This window comes from Cryptotermes secundus, unplaced genomic scaffold, assembly GCF_002891405.2.
Source record: "Cryptotermes secundus unplaced genomic scaffold, Csec_1.0 scaffold11, whole genome shotgun sequence".
Lineage (NCBI taxonomy): Eukaryota > Metazoa > Arthropoda > Insecta > Blattodea > Kalotermitidae > Cryptotermes > Cryptotermes secundus.
Window position 1 is genome coordinate 505044 of NW_019739208.1, and position 18415 is coordinate 523458.

General features: G+C 40.4%; 1 long non-coding RNA gene across 1 annotated transcript in view; it reads left to right on the forward strand.

Annotated features, from left to right (window-relative positions):
- LOC117282882 overlaps nt 1-16883 on the forward strand; it is a 470636-nt gene extending 453753 nt beyond the window's left edge. Inside the window, exon 5 of the long non-coding RNA XR_004513794.1 lies at nt 16670-16883. This is a non-coding gene — a long non-coding RNA (uncharacterized LOC117282882). The remainder of the gene's footprint in view (nt 1-16669) is intronic.
- The last annotated feature ends 1532 nt before the right edge of the window (nt 16884-18415 follow it).

An 18415-nucleotide genomic window follows, 5' to 3' on the forward strand; every position in this document is an offset into this window, starting at 1 on the left:
CTTATAATCTTCAGTTACGTACTCCGTGATTTTAGTCCGCAAGCGAACTATACCGACCGAGCGACCGCCGCTTGTCGGCGAAGTTTAGTGCCAACTTTTGCGGATAGAGGGTGTCGCGTGGTCAGCGAAACGAATCCCCACGGTCATTAATTTCCTTGAAATAGCTCTTCAATTATCATCACGAGGCTCAGTGGACCCCGTTCCAGACCCACTACTTCTCAGAAAAATATCTGGTAGCGCCGGGAATCGAACCCGGACCTCTGGATCTGTAGCCAGGGACGTTGACCACTCTATGGAGTTGAGAGCTTTCTTGAGAAGCGTTTCAGTCACTGAGTTACTCAAGAATTTCCCACTGTTTCAAGGAACCTGAAGGTTCATTACCGCGTTCACAAGAGGCTTCTAATGGTTCCTATCCTGAGCCAGATGAATTCAGTCCATATAACCCCTTTCTATTTCTCTGAGATTCGTCTTAATATTATCCTCCCAACTTGTGTAATAAACTGCAAGCCATACATATTAATGGCGATACTAATTAATTAAATTGCGTTCCTGAAATAAATAGGTAAAGGTATATTTTTTATGTCATTAATTAATCCAGTACTTGTGAAGGGGGGTAGTGGTATAGCTCCACCATTCTTGACCTCGACACTAATTGAAAGTGAGTGCTCTGCTCCACGCCTCGGCCGCTTTATCTCCAAGGAAAAGCCCCTAGTATCCATTGGATATGAGGTTGGGTGGGCCTCAGAGCCGGTCTGAACCCTGGGGAGGAGAGAAAAATCGTACCCCTAAGGAGAATAGAACCCCAAACAACCAGCCCGTAGCCCGTCGCTATACCGACTGAGCTATCCGACTTTTAGTAAATAAAAGGAAACTAAACTATTCGGAGAGTGCTTGCTGTAATCCTGTTCAGAATTATTTGCCTTCAACTTTCCTGCTTAGAATTGATCAAAATAGAATACACAGAACTGTAGGATAATTATATCTGTTGCTTTGAGCGGGAATGGAGCTGTTTGAGAACAGGAAACCGGGGAGGACATTTCGACCGAAGATGGCGGAAACAACACGAGACTGGAGAAAATCGTACAGTGAGAAACTCCGTATTTTCTGCTTCCTTTTAATATTATTAGGATAATTAAATTAAGGGGTAAGCGATGGCTGAGGGTAATAGCACGCATAGGAGACTATTTCATACAACATTTTGTAGAAAATTTTGAAGGAATGGGACCTCTAAGAAAACATAAGCATATATGGGAGCATTACATATAAAATTGTATCTTAAAGAAAGGGGATGGGATTTTATGGGCCAGATTTATTTGGCTCTGAGCAGGGAACAGTGGTCAGATCCTATGAATAATGTAGTGGATTTTCGGCCTTCAAAAACTTCTGGGAATATTTTGACTACTTTAGCAAATATGTTTTAAGAAAGACTCTTTTCCGTTTAGTTTCTTACTTACTTACCTAAATGATGATTTCTAATTCTGTTTACTTGGAATATTATTCAGGTTTGTAAGCATAAAAATGTTATTTTTCATATTTGAGAGGAGATGCAGAAAAACTAAGAGTACTCAATTATATCTCCCAACTTTTCACTTAATTGATATATTAAATTAAGATATTAAAATCGTCGGTCTTATACTCGTAACTAACGTGTGGATTTTCTCTCTCTAATGATGATAAGGCTTAATCAAGTTACATTCAATCTCATTACTGTGAACATGTGATCTCATGTTGTAAAAATTAATAAATAATTATAATTAACTTAATTTGTAAATTAAATTATTCACGTTGGAAATCATAAATTCTTAATTAAAATAAAATCTTTCGTATAAACAAAATTAAGAGCAAGATTCAGGCAATTACTGTTGTACCAGAAAGTTCATTACCGCGTTTGCAAGAGCCCTCAACTGTTCCCTATTCTGAGCTAAATAAATCCATGGAATATTACGTCAATTTGAGCCATGATAATTTCTTTCTTCATCCTATCCAATTTATTTATTGACTTTAATCAGATCACTCAATATATAGTATGATAAAGTTGTTAAAAACGTCGTTAAATAACTATTGTCACGTGTATGCGTGTGACTATTGACGGGCTTTGGATTCGTAAGCGGAATTCTTGAACTATTTAACGTACAACTCGTAACTACAAGTAACTGTAGGGCTATTGCTAATTCACACTATGAAATTCACTATAGCACACACTTAAGTCTTCCCAGCTTGCTGTGTCTTCACCAGTCGTTGTCTGGCAACGGCTTGTGACACCGTAGATCCCTCAACTTCCATGTTCATATCTTCGTGCTCTGCCTGGCTGTCGCCTATCTCACAATTCACCGACCAACTCACTCCCCTCCAGTTACTTCCGTGTCAATACGCTCTCGTAATCGCAGATGCTCCTCGTTATATAGTTTCAGCACGGACCGCATATAAAACACCGCTCCCCATTATTGTTGTATTGTCTTGTTGCCGTGGAATTGCATTTGTGTCCGTTGGCAAAGCCGTTACTTAGCTACGGCCGTTGTATAGATGCTTATTTCGTGGTCATTGCTTAGCAATGGGTCCACATGACACAATATAGTAAATTTAGAGTAGAATAAAAATATCAGGCTCCTTGAGTTCCTGTCATTTCTTAGATGCAGAAACCAATTGTAATTTTCAAGATGGAGGGACTGTGTTCCTCAGACATGTCAGTGAACTTGTACCAGACTTCACTGCTTCAAATCCCAGACGATAATACTCTTCAGAATGTCTATTCTCACGTCTTCTACAACTAGTTATGAAGTTCATATCCCACTAATATTCGAGCTATCGATAGTCGAACTCTCAGTTGGAAGGGGACGGTTTGAATCGTGTGGCAACCACAGAAACTGCGGTAGTTTCGAACTTGCTTGTTATCGAACTTCCCAGAGTGCACTGCGGTTTCTCTCAGATTTCCTGAGACGCCTGTCATCTAACACTGGTTTCCTTGCAACAAAGAATACTGTCTCGATTTAGAGTGTGACTATAGACGGGGTTTGGGTTGGTGAATAGATTTATTGACCACTTATAACACACGACTCATGAGTAGAAGTTATTACAGCGCTATGGCTGGCCTTCACAATTCACCATAACATTAGCTAAAACATTTTCCAGAATGCTGTGTCTTCAACAGCCGTTTCCTGGCAACTGTTTTAACAGTGGAGATTCTTCGGCAAATCCTCTCTTCACAGACTCCTGTAGAGACCTGATTTTGTTGCTCCAGTTATCTTCAAGAAATCTACTCGGCACGAACCACGTAGAAACACCCCGTTTCCAACAGTACCCCTACTGTTAGACGTCGATTCTTTGCTGCGGGAACATGTTTACGGAGCCATTGCCTAGAAACGTCTATAGTAGATCCACATATCTCGCTGCAGCACAAATCCTTAGATATCCGCCCCTGGAGCTGTGCAGCTTCGGCTTCCGGGACTGATCCTCGTCGAATCTTGATTCCCCAAAGTTTCGACAAGACTTACAGTTGCCATCTTCACGGTTAATTACCTATGGATATATTTTGGCCGCTCTTATATAGCTCTATCATTAGACAGTGTGTAGGATGTGAAGTCATATAGTCAGTATGGAACAACGGCGTGGCTGATGGCAAGAGATGATGAAAAATATTCTGGCAACAATGCTTTCATATCAAAATATTAAATTATGTTTTTTTTCTCAACATCTACAAATTCTACAGTCCTGAAATTTGATGCACAGTTATTCATGGGTTTCGTGTATCTACTATTAATTTCATCAGAGTAAATATAATTTTAAACAGATATATTATGGTCTTTCTTCTTAAAGATTAATTTTTCAACATTTTCTACAGAAAAAAAATATCAATAACTTTATGTATTTATATGTCAGACATATAAAGGAAAGTTGGTAGAAATTTGTACAAAGGTCAGTGGCTCCTCAGCTTCATGGTACATTAAGGTATAAAGGTCTCTTGAGAATACATCATTATTTTTAGGATGTGAACGAGGGTACAGACTTTGCTTATGACGTCTAAGCCCAAGAATCGCTTCCCCTCTCCCCTGATGCTAGTAGTAGCAGGAACAATGTCCCCTTATCTAAATCATAAACATACAGGAGGGCTGGCCTCTGTGAAATAAATCTTTACCACACCCCGAGGTTGTTTTGTTACTAACAGCAAAGTTTGCTCCTAGTTCCCATGTAATTCGATACACATCAGTGTTCCATTCCTGAGAAGTTTCAGTAGTATAAGGTCGCGCATAAATCACGCAAACAGGTAGAAATGAGGTAGACGGAATTTACGTTTGTTTATTGTTTTAGGAAAGCTTTAATTTGTCTCAATTTCACATTAAGATTAAAGTTATGTTATATGAAGCTATCACGTTGCCTTGAGCTAACGAAAGATATGCAACTCTTTCAGGAACACAAACTGAAATTTTAAACGTACCTGGATCTATGGGGGTAGTTTCTATCCCGGAATAAAACATCGCGTAAAGTGAAGTCGTTTATTTCCGTAGCTCAATGCAAAGAAGTGGGGTTAGGTTCGTGAGAGAATAACTTAACCGGTTAACTTGATTGTTGTATTTAAAGTTAATATGTCATATCACCGAAATTAAATACTGTTCTTCGTAATAAAGTATAAATTAATTATTGTAATGACTGCAATTATTGAAGGTGACAGACCTCTATTCCCATAACTCTGTGGCCTGTTGTCCGCAAGCGAACTATACCGACCGAGCGACCGCCGCTTGTCAGCGAAGTTAGTACCAATTTTGTGGATAGAGGGTGTCACGTGGTCAGCGCAACATTTCCCCACTGCCGTTAATCTCTGTTCTCTAGACCGGAGCCGTTATTTCCTTGAAATAGTTCCTCAGTTATCCTCACGAGGCTGAGTAAACCCAGTTCCAGACCCATTACTTCTCAGAAAATCTGGTAGCGCCGGGAATCGAACCAGGGACCTCTGGATCTGTGCCAGGAACTCTGACCACTAGACCACAGAGGTGGTCACATTTATTCCCACAGTAAAAAAGAAAAAGTATCGCGCCATGAAGACGAATGGGGAGTGGAGATGTAGCTACATATTTCTTGATCTCGGTACTAGAAGGAGGTGAGTGGGCATCTTCGCTCCCCCGCTGCTTTACCCCCGGAGGAAGAGCCCCCAGTATCCATTGAATAGGAGGGTTTTAGAGCCGGTCTGAAAATTATGCAGTAGAGAAAAATTTCTTTCTCGTGCAAGGAGTCGAACCCTAGGCATCCAATACATAGTCCATGCCTATATTGACTGAGATATCCCGGATATACCTATAATTACATATAAGTTTAAAAAATGTATGGATACTATGTTGTATTACAAGTTTTATTTTATAATGAAAACCTTAATAACTTGTACTCTTCTCCAGGTATAATTAGAATGATCAAGTCAAGGAGGATGNGTCAAGGAGAATGGGGTGGGCACGGCATGTAGCACGAATGGGGGTGAAGAGGAATGAATAAAGGATATTTGTGTGAATGCCAGAAGGAAAGAGACCACTGGGNAGTGGGCACGGCATGTAGCACGAATGGGGTGAAGAGGAATAAATAAAGGATATTTGTGTGAATGCCAGAAGGAAAGAGACCACTGGGAAGATCAAGGCGTAGGTGGGTGGATAATATTAAAATTGATCTTATAGAGACATAATGAGATGGTATGGGTTGGACTGATCTGGCTAAGGATAGGGACCAGTGTAGGGCTCTTGTGAACACGGTAATTAACCTTCTGGTTCCATAAAATTCTGGGAAATTCTTGAGTAGCTGCAGAATTGGTGGCTACTCAAGAAGTGCTCAGCTCCATAAGTAAGTAAGTATATTTTATTTTATATTTGTAACCAAAGAGAAAATTAAATATTAACTTTAGAAGCTACGATCTCCATTATTACAAGCGTCTCAGCCATATATATTTCTTGTATACAAAGTGACTGCATGAATTGTATTTTACGGTCAACATTTTTTTGCTTTTCCATCAAAAGTTCACCTTCCGCCCCCCACTTCTTACCAGTTCCTCACATGTACCTTCATCTTCAATTGATTTCCGATATTTCGAAAGGAATGCTGTCACAAAAGCAGGAAGATACTTCATTCTGGCTCACTGAATAAGCTATATATACATCAACATCACCAATAAATTCTTCTAAAATGTTTTCTTCCTCCGCTGTTTGGTATTTTCTATGCGGGAACCGTAAATAGCTTTCTTACTGATACCCGCGATGCTCATTACTGAAAAAAGAATCTGGAAATAACCAAAGAATGCGATAGGAAGTGCGAAATACGCTTTAGATACTTTATCAAATTCTCTGATTCCGGCATCCTACAATTTCATATGTGTTTTGCTAGAATCTTCATCAATTTCTTGTGCTTCGAGAATGGTTGAATGGTCGAAAAGGCTGTCATAGACATATGTGCAAAAAATTATCATAAAAGAGTTATGTTTTTAGGGAATAGGCCGCACCATAGCTCAAGCGGTTAGTTGCTGGCTTCCCACCGCGGCGGCCCGGGTGCGATCCCGGGTCTGGTCAAGTGGGATTTGTGGTGGACAAAGTGGCGCTGGGGCAGGATTTGTCCGAGTACTTCGGTTTCCCTTGCCAATCTTCATTCGACCAATTGCTCCACAATCACCCTCACCTATCATCTGGTGCTGGTACAATAGGCAAGAAGTGGCCGCATTACAAGAGACTTAAGGTTCGGCCACACAGAGCACTACGTACGCGATGCACGCTACGTACGCTATGTTCGCTATACGAACAGTAAATTATCTCCCTTGATTGCCAATGTGGCTGGCCACACAGACTTCCGTACGCTACGTACTCTATGTTTCCTATGTTAGCTGCGTCGCAGAGTGTACACAGCGTACGTAGCGTACGTAGCGAACATAGCTTAGCGCTCTGTGTGGCCGAACCTTTAGTCCCACCCCACTACCAATAAGAAGATTATTATGTCTTTATGGAACCTGAAGTTTAGATGTTGATAACATGTTATGCTTCATGACTGTTATAAGCTTAACGCTGACGATGTTACGTTCAACAATAATTTTGTATAGAGAATACGCTATTGGCTGGACGACCGAAGAATCGGCGCTCCATTCCGGGAAAAGTAAAAGGTTTTTGTCTTCTCAAGTGTGTTCATATCTGCTCTGGGACCAAATAAGATTCACATTCTGTTCAATNTGCAATTTTGGGAAAAAAAATTACTAGTAAAAGGGAAGGAAGTGTACTATATACTAATACAGAAAATTGGTATCGTTTATAAATAAAGGTAAAGGTAAATCTATTCCTTTCCCTAGACAATCAGCTCACAGATGGTGATAAGGTTGTCAGCCTTACGCTCTGACCACCTTTTCCCCCAGAAGATTCCTGATACTCATTTCTGTTAAAGGCTGAGTCGAACCCAGGGCCATAGTGCGGCTGGAAGAATTAGCTCATTTGAAAGAAATCCACCTCATCGGGACTCGAACCCTCAACCTTCCTGCTTGTAGCATAATACCCCAATAAACTACACTAGAGCGTGTCCCCTTTAAATGAGTTTTGTTATTTTATCATGAATAATTTAGAAGAAATTTAGTTTTTAAAGTCGGAGTTTCACGTTTCACACAATCGTGAGATAGTAAAATACTGTCACAAGCCCCACGGAACTTGGTATTAAAAATGACTGCTGGCGAGGACCAATTGAAATTCACCTGATCAGATCGATCTTTAAAGATTTAATCATAAGATAACCCATGAGCTTATTCATTCATCAGTAATCTGTCAAGACGACAGGTCCACAGTCTCTTCCAAAACAATTCCTCCACTTAATGCGATCTAGAGCTTTCTCCTTCAAATGAGAATATCCTCTTCTGTCCCCAAGGTCATCCAGCATCTTCTTACGTCTTCTTTCTCGTCTTCTGATCACTTCTATCCGCCCCTCTATCTTTCCTTCAATAACTTCTTTTAGAAGGCAATTACCGCGTAAGATATGACCAATCAAATTAGCCTTCCGTTTTCTTATTTCGTGTAGGATATTCCTCTGGTCACTGACTCTAAATAACACTTCTTCATTTCTCACATAATCAGTCCAACTGATCTTCTCCATCCTTCTCCAATACCACATTTCGAAGCTTATATTTTATAAACAATAAAACGCATTATTAATAGAAAATAAACCACTATTTTTTCCATTTTCATGATTAATGTGTTGATCCAAACGGGCATACAAAGCATAGAAAGCATCTGCTTTAAGACAATTAATTGCAGAACAAAAATATGGCTTGCATTATGTACACTTTTCCTACAGACCCATTACGTTTACGGAACAATGCACTCACTCTCTTTATTTGAGACTCTTGTAGTTAGAAACAAAGGAGAACCGTAACTCTGCATAATTAAAACCGTTTCCCTGTAAAGGGAAAGCCAGGAACTTTCGGCCTTAACCAAATGCCGTTCCATAATTAAGTACGAACGCACTTGTTGTTTCAAATGCACTGTTACTCCTATAGTCTATGTTGTTAACATTGTAAATTAAAACTAAACAAATGTAACACTTGTAGTATTGAATTTCAGTATCCTGTTGCATTGATGTACTACTCGTTCACTCATTTCTGTCTCCAATGCAACACAAAATTGTTCACAGTCTCATTTATTTTAAAATATCATTAAAATCATATTTAATTGCAACATATTTCAGCCTTGCAAGGTCATTTTCATGCAATTATTATACATAGGTTTTTCAGGCCTACTTTTGATTACATATTCACTCAGATAACCTTAATTTCACTATGCTTCAAGCCGAAAGGTCACGGTTTCGATTCCCGATGATTTAATTGAATTTTTCAATTAACCTAATCCTTCCAGTCGCGCTATAGCCATGGGGTAGACTCAACTTCAAACAGAAATCAGTTAACCAAGAATCTTCCTGGTGGTGGGGTAAAGGTGCGGCCGGCGCGTAAGGTAAACAAACTTACCGCCATCTCTGGGTCAATTCTTTAGAAAATTCGGGAACATCGATGCCTAACAACTTTATTGGCCTCCACGGTCTGTTACAGGGACAAATTTACCTTTACGTCCTGCAGTTGTATTTGTCAGCCACAAGTTCTCAACCTCTGCACTAGATTGCAGTAAATGGTCAGCTTCACTGACAGATAAAAATATCCACCGGTCTCCTCTGGGGAGGGGGATATGTAGAACCCAGAGCCGCCTCTGGGGCTCTGGAGGAGAGAAAATTATCTTACGCTTTCCGAGAATTGAAACGTGATTCCTGAATCGTTACGCTGAATGAACTATCCCGGCTCCTAATGGATTTTCATAATGTTAAAAAATGAGGTGCACATTTTTCGCCAAAAAAAGAACATCGTGGCACTTTTCAACTCTCAGATTCTAATGGTCATATTAATGGAACCCGGAAATGTTGCCTGATATGAGATGCGGAACCCGCGATCCTTTAAATCGTTTCTTCTTGTACGCAGACGTCGAGAAAGCGATGAATAACTTAAATCAAGAGAGAGCCGGATAATAACCTGCAGGCTGAGCTGGGCTCTGCTTCACTACCGAGGAGACGCGAAGTCGCTGTTACCACGTGTCTGGGGGGGGGGCTTCATTTCGGTGAACTTCTCTCAGAGTTTGCACCCCAGCGACGTCAAAACACGAAGTTTTGTCAAGAACTGACAAAGTGTACTCAACTGCAGACATATTTGCTTACCTGCTAAGTTATCAGACAGTGTGACTGAGGCTGTTTAATGCCAAGTTCATGTTCGGGGATGCTGAAATGCTTTAAGTTCGCGATATTCTCTCGTAACAATCTAACCTACAGTCTGCAGATAAAGTCAGGAAGACATGCTGCCATCTGTGTGAAAGTTTTGGAACTGTACTGAAGCATAATACAGCAGTAACAGTGATAAGGATTTTATTTCTCATTCTTTCTAAAAATACAGAAAGATTCATCCTCCAAAACGCCGTGTATATATATATAAGTGGCAAGTAGATTCGTTGCTAGGCAACGACCACGAAAGAAGTAACTATACAACAACAACCGTTACTAAATAACTGCTCCATATATTCATATTTCCACGGCAAAAATTTGATACAATAATGTAAGTGGTGTTTTCTATGCGGTCCGTGCCGAGAGGTTATAAGCAGGACAATTTGGTTACTTGGAAACTAGATTCAGTCAGTCAGCGAGTTGGTTTGTGAGTGAGTTAGATAACCGCTGGGGTTCAGTTGTTCTGAGCTGTTGCTTTGAGAAAGTGGTAGCTGAGGTCGGAGACAGTTCGAGAACCTAAAGGAAGGGGAACGTCCGCCGTTGGAAGCCGTTACAAAGTAACGACAATGAAGAACGTGACTCGAAACACTAGTCTTAGTATTTTAGTGATTTATGAAATATAGTAACGAGTTGTACAAGTGTCCAATTAATCCGATCATCAATATAGTCATACTCCATAAAATCATGATAATATAATATATATACTACATATACATATTATATAAAGTTGAAATAAAAATACATAATGGATTCTAGCACAGAATTGTCTTGATCCCAATCTGTAGCTTATCATCACCTACAGTATACATACATACAGAAAGAGGTGCAATAACACTGAGTAGGATTCCGCATACTCTATTAATTATGACTAAGTTTTTTTATTGCTAGTGGGGTGGGACTCAGTCCCTTGTACTGCGGCCACTTCTGGCCTACTGTACCAGCCCCAGATGATAGGTGAGGGTGACTGTGGAGTAATTGGTGGAATGAAGATTGGCAGGGGAAACCGAAGTACTCGGAGAAAACCTGCCTCAGCACCACTTTGTCCACCACAAATCCTATTTGACCAGACCCCGGGATCGAACCCGGACCGCCGCGGTGGGAAGCCAGCGACTAACTCCTTGAGCTATGGCGCGGCCCTTGACTAAGTTACCTCGGAAGCGAAATGGACCGGCCATTACTCATTGCTGAAAACCGAAACAGAAATTAGATTCTTCCAATTGGTGAAGCCGGTTTCAAGAAAAATTGCGTTTTGCACCTGGGTCTGTAGTTCGCTTACCGTTATATTCCTGAGTATACCACACATACATTTTTATTTAGAGACATATTCTTCATAAATTACTTAAATTTACTCCAAACCGTTAAAGCTGTTTCGCATTAAATCACTATTTTATATCTTAACGCGTGCCTGAAAGGGCACTATGCTGATCACAGTTGCCGCGCGTCTAAAGCATGAACTGTCTTCGTCCGCTCAAACACTGAGGTCATGGGTTCGAATACAAATTGAGGCACGGTTATCTATGTGCGTTTATTCTGCCTTTGTGCTATCCTGTGTGTAGGTAGCGGCCTAAAGACTGGCTGATCCCCCTTCCAAGAGTTCACACCGACTGTGTATAAATTTATAAAAGGGAAAAGTGTCCAAGGTCAGAAAAATTTTAAGTAGCCATAATAGACTGAAACAGAAGGGGCAGAACCTCTGAAGCTGGAATATTCGTTATCATTAGCCACTCCCATAAGACAATACCTTAATGCCGAACATCACTAAAATCCGTCCAAAAGTTTATAATTAGCGAGGCATATATATACACATACATACAAGAAAACAAAACATACGCCATGCCAGAAACCACTCTTCATAATTACTGCGGTTCTAAACATATAAATCTGTCTAAAAGTCGAGATAATTCTTTTCCCGAACGCAATTCTTTCTCATACATGATAAATATGAGGAAGAGTCAGTAAATAGGTCACAAATGGACATAAAATGTAAAACATGTAACATTCGAAGCCGAATAAAACATTTATTTCTCGACATATTCTGCACCAACACTGATAGTGTCACGTGTCGTGACACCAGTTTGATTAAATAGAACCCTCTTTAAGCATGAACGTTTCTGCGTGCTCTTCTTGAAGCAGAACAAATCCTGACTGAACATTTAAGAGATCTGTGTCTCTTACATGGAAGGCAGTTATGCAGGAAACTCTTCTCCCTCAAATAATGCAGGAAGGAAAGCTGTGCACACGATGTACAAATTGCGACATAATTCTTGCCAAGCCTGCGCTGTGCTACCTTCTTTAAAAGCTCTTAGGTCGGTCAAGTGTCCTTGTTAATCGGAATAAAGTGTCGGATCTAGAAGAGCCGGTAATCACGACCCGCTTCAGTTTCGCCGTAATGTGAATGCACTGCCTCTTCATCACGTAGAAGCAGTGGCGTGCAGAAGCTTACACTCGAAATGATGTAGAATCGATCTCGCAAAAGTCGTTATCATTATTGTAATCATCATCGTCAGCTGATGCGAGGTGAACCTCAGGCATTTTTTCATATCAAAATAAAGCTTCCCATCTCCTTTTAGGTCATTCCACGTCATAATATCATACAGGCTTTTTCGACATATTCATTTGGGCTACATTAACGTGTTCCATTTATAGATATTCATGTTATAGGTGGGAGAATTATGGACTGGAACATCACTGTTAACAAACTGAGAAAACGGCCAAGGTCCAACAAAGCATTGTAGAGCTATAGATAGAATTATGGACTGGAACGTCATTGTTAACAAACTGAGAAAACGGCGAAGGCCCAACAAAGCGTTGATAGAATTATTGACTTGAACGTCATTGTTAACAAACTGAGAAAACGGCCAAGGTTGTAGAGCTTGTAGAGCTACAGACAGAATTGTGGACTGGAATGAACTGATTAATGATGGGGTTCAGTAGAAAAATGTTATGAAAACTGTGTCAATATTGTAGGTCCTTACAGAACAGAGAATTTGTTGAACAACTATCAATTGATAGGTTCTAAAGAACTCGGCTCCATGAAATTAATTTTTATTTATATAGACCATAGACAGTTATCGTCTGGTCAAAATCGCATTTAGAATGACAAAATGAATTAATAAATAAATGCGTGGTTTGAAGATTTCCATGCAATTGAAATATGATTTATAACAAGCTACATAATTATTGCAGTTCTAGTGTAATATCCGTTAACAATTCAGCGGAAGGTCTCAGCACTTATTTCAGAAACTTCGTGCTACTAGCCTCCCCTATCCTTTCCAATCCTACATGTTACATACTGATGCGTATTGGCTGACGTTTAAGCGTTCCTCTTGCCATTTTCTTTCTTTTTTTATGCTAGTGGGGTGGGACTAAGCCCCTTGCACTGTGGTCACTTCTGGCCTATTGTACCAGCCCCAGATGTTAGGTGAGGGTGATTGTGGAGCAATTGGTGGAATGAAGATTGGCAGGGGAAACCGAAGTACTCGGAGGAAACCTACCCCAGCGCCATTTTGTCCACCACAAATCCCACTTGACCAGACCCGGGATCGAACCCGAGCCGCCGCGGTGGGAAGCCAGCTACTAACCGCTTGAGCTATGGCGCGGCCAACTCTTGTTTCTTTATCGACATATTCTTTGAACCTGAAGATGGAGGCGATATGTTCATCCAAAACGCCTGTTGACTTTCAACGGACTACACGGAGTTATTCCCAGAAGATATTACTCTCCATAACAGCCTCTGTGACAACCTCGGATCCTACGTAATTTACTCGTACGTTCATGAAAATGTAAACGCTGAACAGTTCGTTACTATGGTGACCAAAAATTGCTTGATTACAGATTTTCCATCTCACATTTGAGGGACTTTTATGTGTAGAGAGGTAACGTAACTACCATGTCATTGAGAGCGCCGTGATTATGCGGCAACTTCTCCGTCTCTGTTGTAAGGCGTGTAGCCTAAACGTCATGCTGCAGGCGTCTGCATTACTGCAGTTAAGAATAATGCATAGAAACGTAGCTATCTCACTTACTTTTATGCTGGAGATTCTGGGGAGAAAGGTGAGGCTGTGTAGCCCAGAGTGTTCCACTAATGAATGAAGCCGGATGCAGAAATCCCCATGCGAAATTTAATGACGATTAATGACTGAAAAGCCATAGGGTTGCTTCCCCGATCTGTCTCAGTGGATATAGGGGAAAAAATTTAAAGGGGAGGAAGACACTCTAGCTGGTTTTATGGTTCTGGTTTCAAAGTGCGAAGACCTCTCCATTTTTGAAGCGTCGTCATAGAAACCGATTGTATAACGGACCTAAACTAGGCAGAGCTCTGTTTCCTTCAACAGGGCTTGTAAAAAGTCATAATATATAAACTGCTCTGCAAGGTTGTTGCGATTATGTTTAATGAACAGGCGCGGACGGCGACAAGGGGTGGTCCTCTAGCTTGGGGCTAGACGTAAGGGCTTAGAATTCCTGACCGTAAACAACTAGCTTGGTGTGAAATATCACTAAGATATGAACGCATATCAGACAAGTTCTACGAGAAAGGGAGTTAACAAGAGGCTGCTGGAGAAAAATCCGCAAGGAGAAAAACTTTCTTTCTTCTTCGGATATTATTATCGTGAAGAAATAAAGAAAAACGAAAATTTCGAGATGAAAAAATGCTTATAAAAACCTAAAGGAAAAAGGCCACTTCGTAGATCTAGACATGTGAGGATACTATTAAAATGGATCTTATAATAGCGTATAAGAATGTAAGCTCAATTCACCTGGCTCACGTTGGAGTCAATTAGTATACGTTTGTGAACGGGGTAATGAGCCTTCATATTCCTTAAAAAGAGATAAATATTTTAATTTTTAGCTCATCAGGAATATTTTCGCGTCTTAAAGCGTGTAGCCCATAATTTAATAAGATTTAACTAGAATTTTTATTGGTTTTCTAAAATAAAAGCTTCCTGCAGCACGGAAAATTTCTGCATGATATAAAATACGGATTTCATTAGATCCATAACTTCTTTTCAAATAATTTTACATAACGTGAATATTAAATTAAACAGAGTTGAAAAGTATTTCTAACTATATAATCATTTAGCTTGAAAATGTTGGCTTCTATCAGTAGTAAATTAATATAAAGTCCAATTGCCTAAGAATGGTATGCAATTTAAGTTTTTGTGCTCCAAATTGAGCAAGCAATTCTACTCTTCTCATTGAGAGTGATTATGTTCTATTTCAGATATTCTGTTCAATACAGTAACGGCGTTATATCGCATCTTAAAACTGAACTGCTTTGCCTTTTATTCAACCTTATCTCAAGCAATCGTGATGCGTAATTTCCGTAAAATCTCTGAACATCGCTTTGAAAACATTGCAAAACCAGAGAAAGCCCTAATACCTACATAACCCTGAGGAGCACACGATTTGGTGGCGCTAGTGAAATGAAATTGTTTCTTCTTAAGTTTCCCGAGTGCTGGTTTCTGAAGCAACGATCTCTCGTCCCTCGGAATGTGTTTTCATTTAGTTTGGCTCACAGCACATAGATGGAACTTTAGTCTAATTCAGTGTTATAGGTACGTTTATCCCTCTCATGGCTAGAATTGAGTAAGCTATTTCAAGCAGTATCATTTCTCTCTTGTATTCAAGACGTACCGTGTTAAAATCCGCGGTAGCGTAGTTGGTTGAGGCACTATGCTACAAGCCGGAAGGTAGCGGTTCAAGTCCCGATGAGGTGATTGGATTTTTTTTTTTCAATTGACCTCATTCTTCCGGCCGCACTGTGGCCCTGGGGTTCGATTCAGCCTCTAACAGAAATGAGTACCAAGAATTAAATAATTTTCCTGAGGAGTAAAGCGGTGCCAGCGCGTAAGGCTGACAACCTTACGGCCATCTTTGAGCCGATTGTCTAGATAGTGTGGTACCCTCAACATCTCACAACCCTATGGGCCTTCACGGCCTTGTACAGGGATAGCTTTACTTTTTTACTTTACCGTGTTCAAATGTCAGCTGAGACGTTGTGTATCCTTAGATAACTCATGCCTTTCTTCAGCCAGTCCAACCGAATGCAGGGATAGTATTCGGAATAACTATTCGGTTTATAGTGTACTAATCATCTTCCTATTCGACTATATATGGTTTTAACTACTGACAACGTCATAAAATAAATCGTATATAAATCAATAGCACTTCTAGACCACAGACATTCCATAGACAGGATAGTTCTTATTCCCTTAGGAAATTTTTCTTTCGGATTAAATTTATCTTTGGCCTCCCATACATCGTAATATATTGTGACATGACGCCCGAAAGCTGTTATTGTGAAATCAGAATAGACATTCATTGCTAGGCTACAACTCGCTAAATATGTTTTCGCGGTAACGAATACGCAAAAAAAAAAATCGAGTAAATTCCTATGCTATGCAATAGCACTGTAAACACGCCTTCTCAACAATAGAGAGGCTGTGTTTTCTGCACGGTCCGTGCAAAGTTGGTATGAAGAAGAGTTCAATTGAAAAGATTTAATCCGCAAAGCTAATTACAGACAACTCTACCCTATATTAAATAAATCCTCCACCATTGACATTAATTTACCGTTGGTAATTTATAAATCACTCCTCCGTTCCATATTGGCATATGCCTCCCCCGCACGGGGCTATGCTGCCAACACGTGCATAAATAAATTACAGACATTTCAAAATAAAGTCATCAGGAAAATAACAAAATTACCGAGGGTAACATCAATTGCAACCTTACACGAACAGACGGGAATGTCATCAATAAAAGGTCATTTCAAGAGGTTAGCGAGGAAATTGCACCAAAAAATCGGTAACTAGCGAAAACAGATTCAGGCACTAGGACATTGCGGTCCCAACAGTGATAAACATCTGCATCCCTTATCCCTGTCTGCACGATAATCAGCTCTAAGATCTCTTTACAGGTAACCGGATGATTGACACTCCCCAAACGCCCAGTACGCCCGCGGCCATGTGGACCAGTCATCATCTATGCTGGACAAGGAAAGAAGATGACATTAAATCAGAATTGTAATCATAAAATCCTGTCATTGGATGAGCAACACACCTTTCTCCCTCCACAATAGAGATTTAAATTTATCAATACTTAAACAGTTACAATCCTTTGAAAATGTTTGCTGCTCATCCAAAGTATGAAAAGAAAAATGTAGAAACACATATGTAAACTTTTAAAATAAAGCAACAGCCAGATAGGGTCTAATGTTATGGTTCGCGCATTTAATGCCGGACTGCTGGCAAGAAGTTAGTTTGCATCCGGAAGGTCCTGCGACCGGCCAACTTTCCTCGGTCCTAGTGCAAATGCTGAGTTGCTACCCAAATTCCACGTTGCGCTGCATGCGTCACATGCAGCCCTCCCATTGGTAACATCAAAATTTCGCCCTAATATAGCCCTCCGAACGTTAGCAAAAATAATTACTATAATGCACCCCTTCCAGTGTCATAAATATATATAATGTATAGAAGTGATCCGATTATATGCTCTACCTATATCAGAAGGACAAGCGGGCACTGCCTGGGAACCTTCAAAATCGGAGATATAATTTATTAACCCCCCCCCAATATAGTGTCTCTCACTACCACCCCCAATTCTTCTTTTTCTTCTTTACCCCCCTCACAGAAGAGTTAATCGAGTTTTGACAAGCCAGATTGCCGGTTCTACGACGGACCACCTCTGTGGTCTAGTGGTCAGAGTTCCTGGCTACAGATCCAGATGTCCCGGGTTCGATTCCCGGAGCTACCAGATTTTCTGAGAAGTAATGGGTCTGGAACGGGGTCCACTCAGCCTCGTGATGGTAATTGAAGAGCTCCTTGAAAGGAAAAGCAGGGGCTCCGGTCTAGAAAACCGAAATTAATGACCCTGGGGATTCGTTGCGCTGACCACGCGACATCCTCTATCCGCTCTAATAGTGACACTAACTTCGCCGACAAACTCGGTCGGTATAATTCGCTTGCGGACTCAAGCCACAGAGTTTTTTTGTTTGTTTGTAGTTCTACGACAGGATTTGTCGTCACTGTTAAGTTATACCTACGAACCAGATAGACAAGAGGCAATAATATTAATAACAAACTGACTTAATCAGAAATAATTCGATATAGTTTTACAAATGTTTTACCTAAAAATGCACGACAAATATTTGTCAAACCCCTTGTTACTATATAACAGAATTAATTTAAATATTCTCCCTTGAGGAAATCAGATCTCTTGACACAATAAATAACATCCCTTAATGATTTCACTCCTGGTCCCCGTATCAAGTTCAACAGGTATCATCTCTCCACCCCCATCTGGTGCTATTCGCCCCTCGAATTACTCTTTCACACGTCACCGCTTATGAACACCCTCCTTCAGGACTAGGGTGAGGTCCCCTCTGCTCATCATCAACAGTTCATCTGTAAATAAACCTTTATACAGCGTAAACATGGTATGAAATGTATATGAGAGAAATTAACTCTCTCTTCAGTCCACCTATGTTTCACTGTGCCTCTTGCTGCTTATTGGCCCGCATAAAACAGCTATAGCAGCTTCTTGCATGAACTGTTTACACTGAATGTAAAACAACTCTGTTCATAAGTTCCAACGGATGATTGCTATCTTGACAGGAATCAACTAAAGGCTGATCTCTCTAATCCGAATTTAAACGAATGCCTTT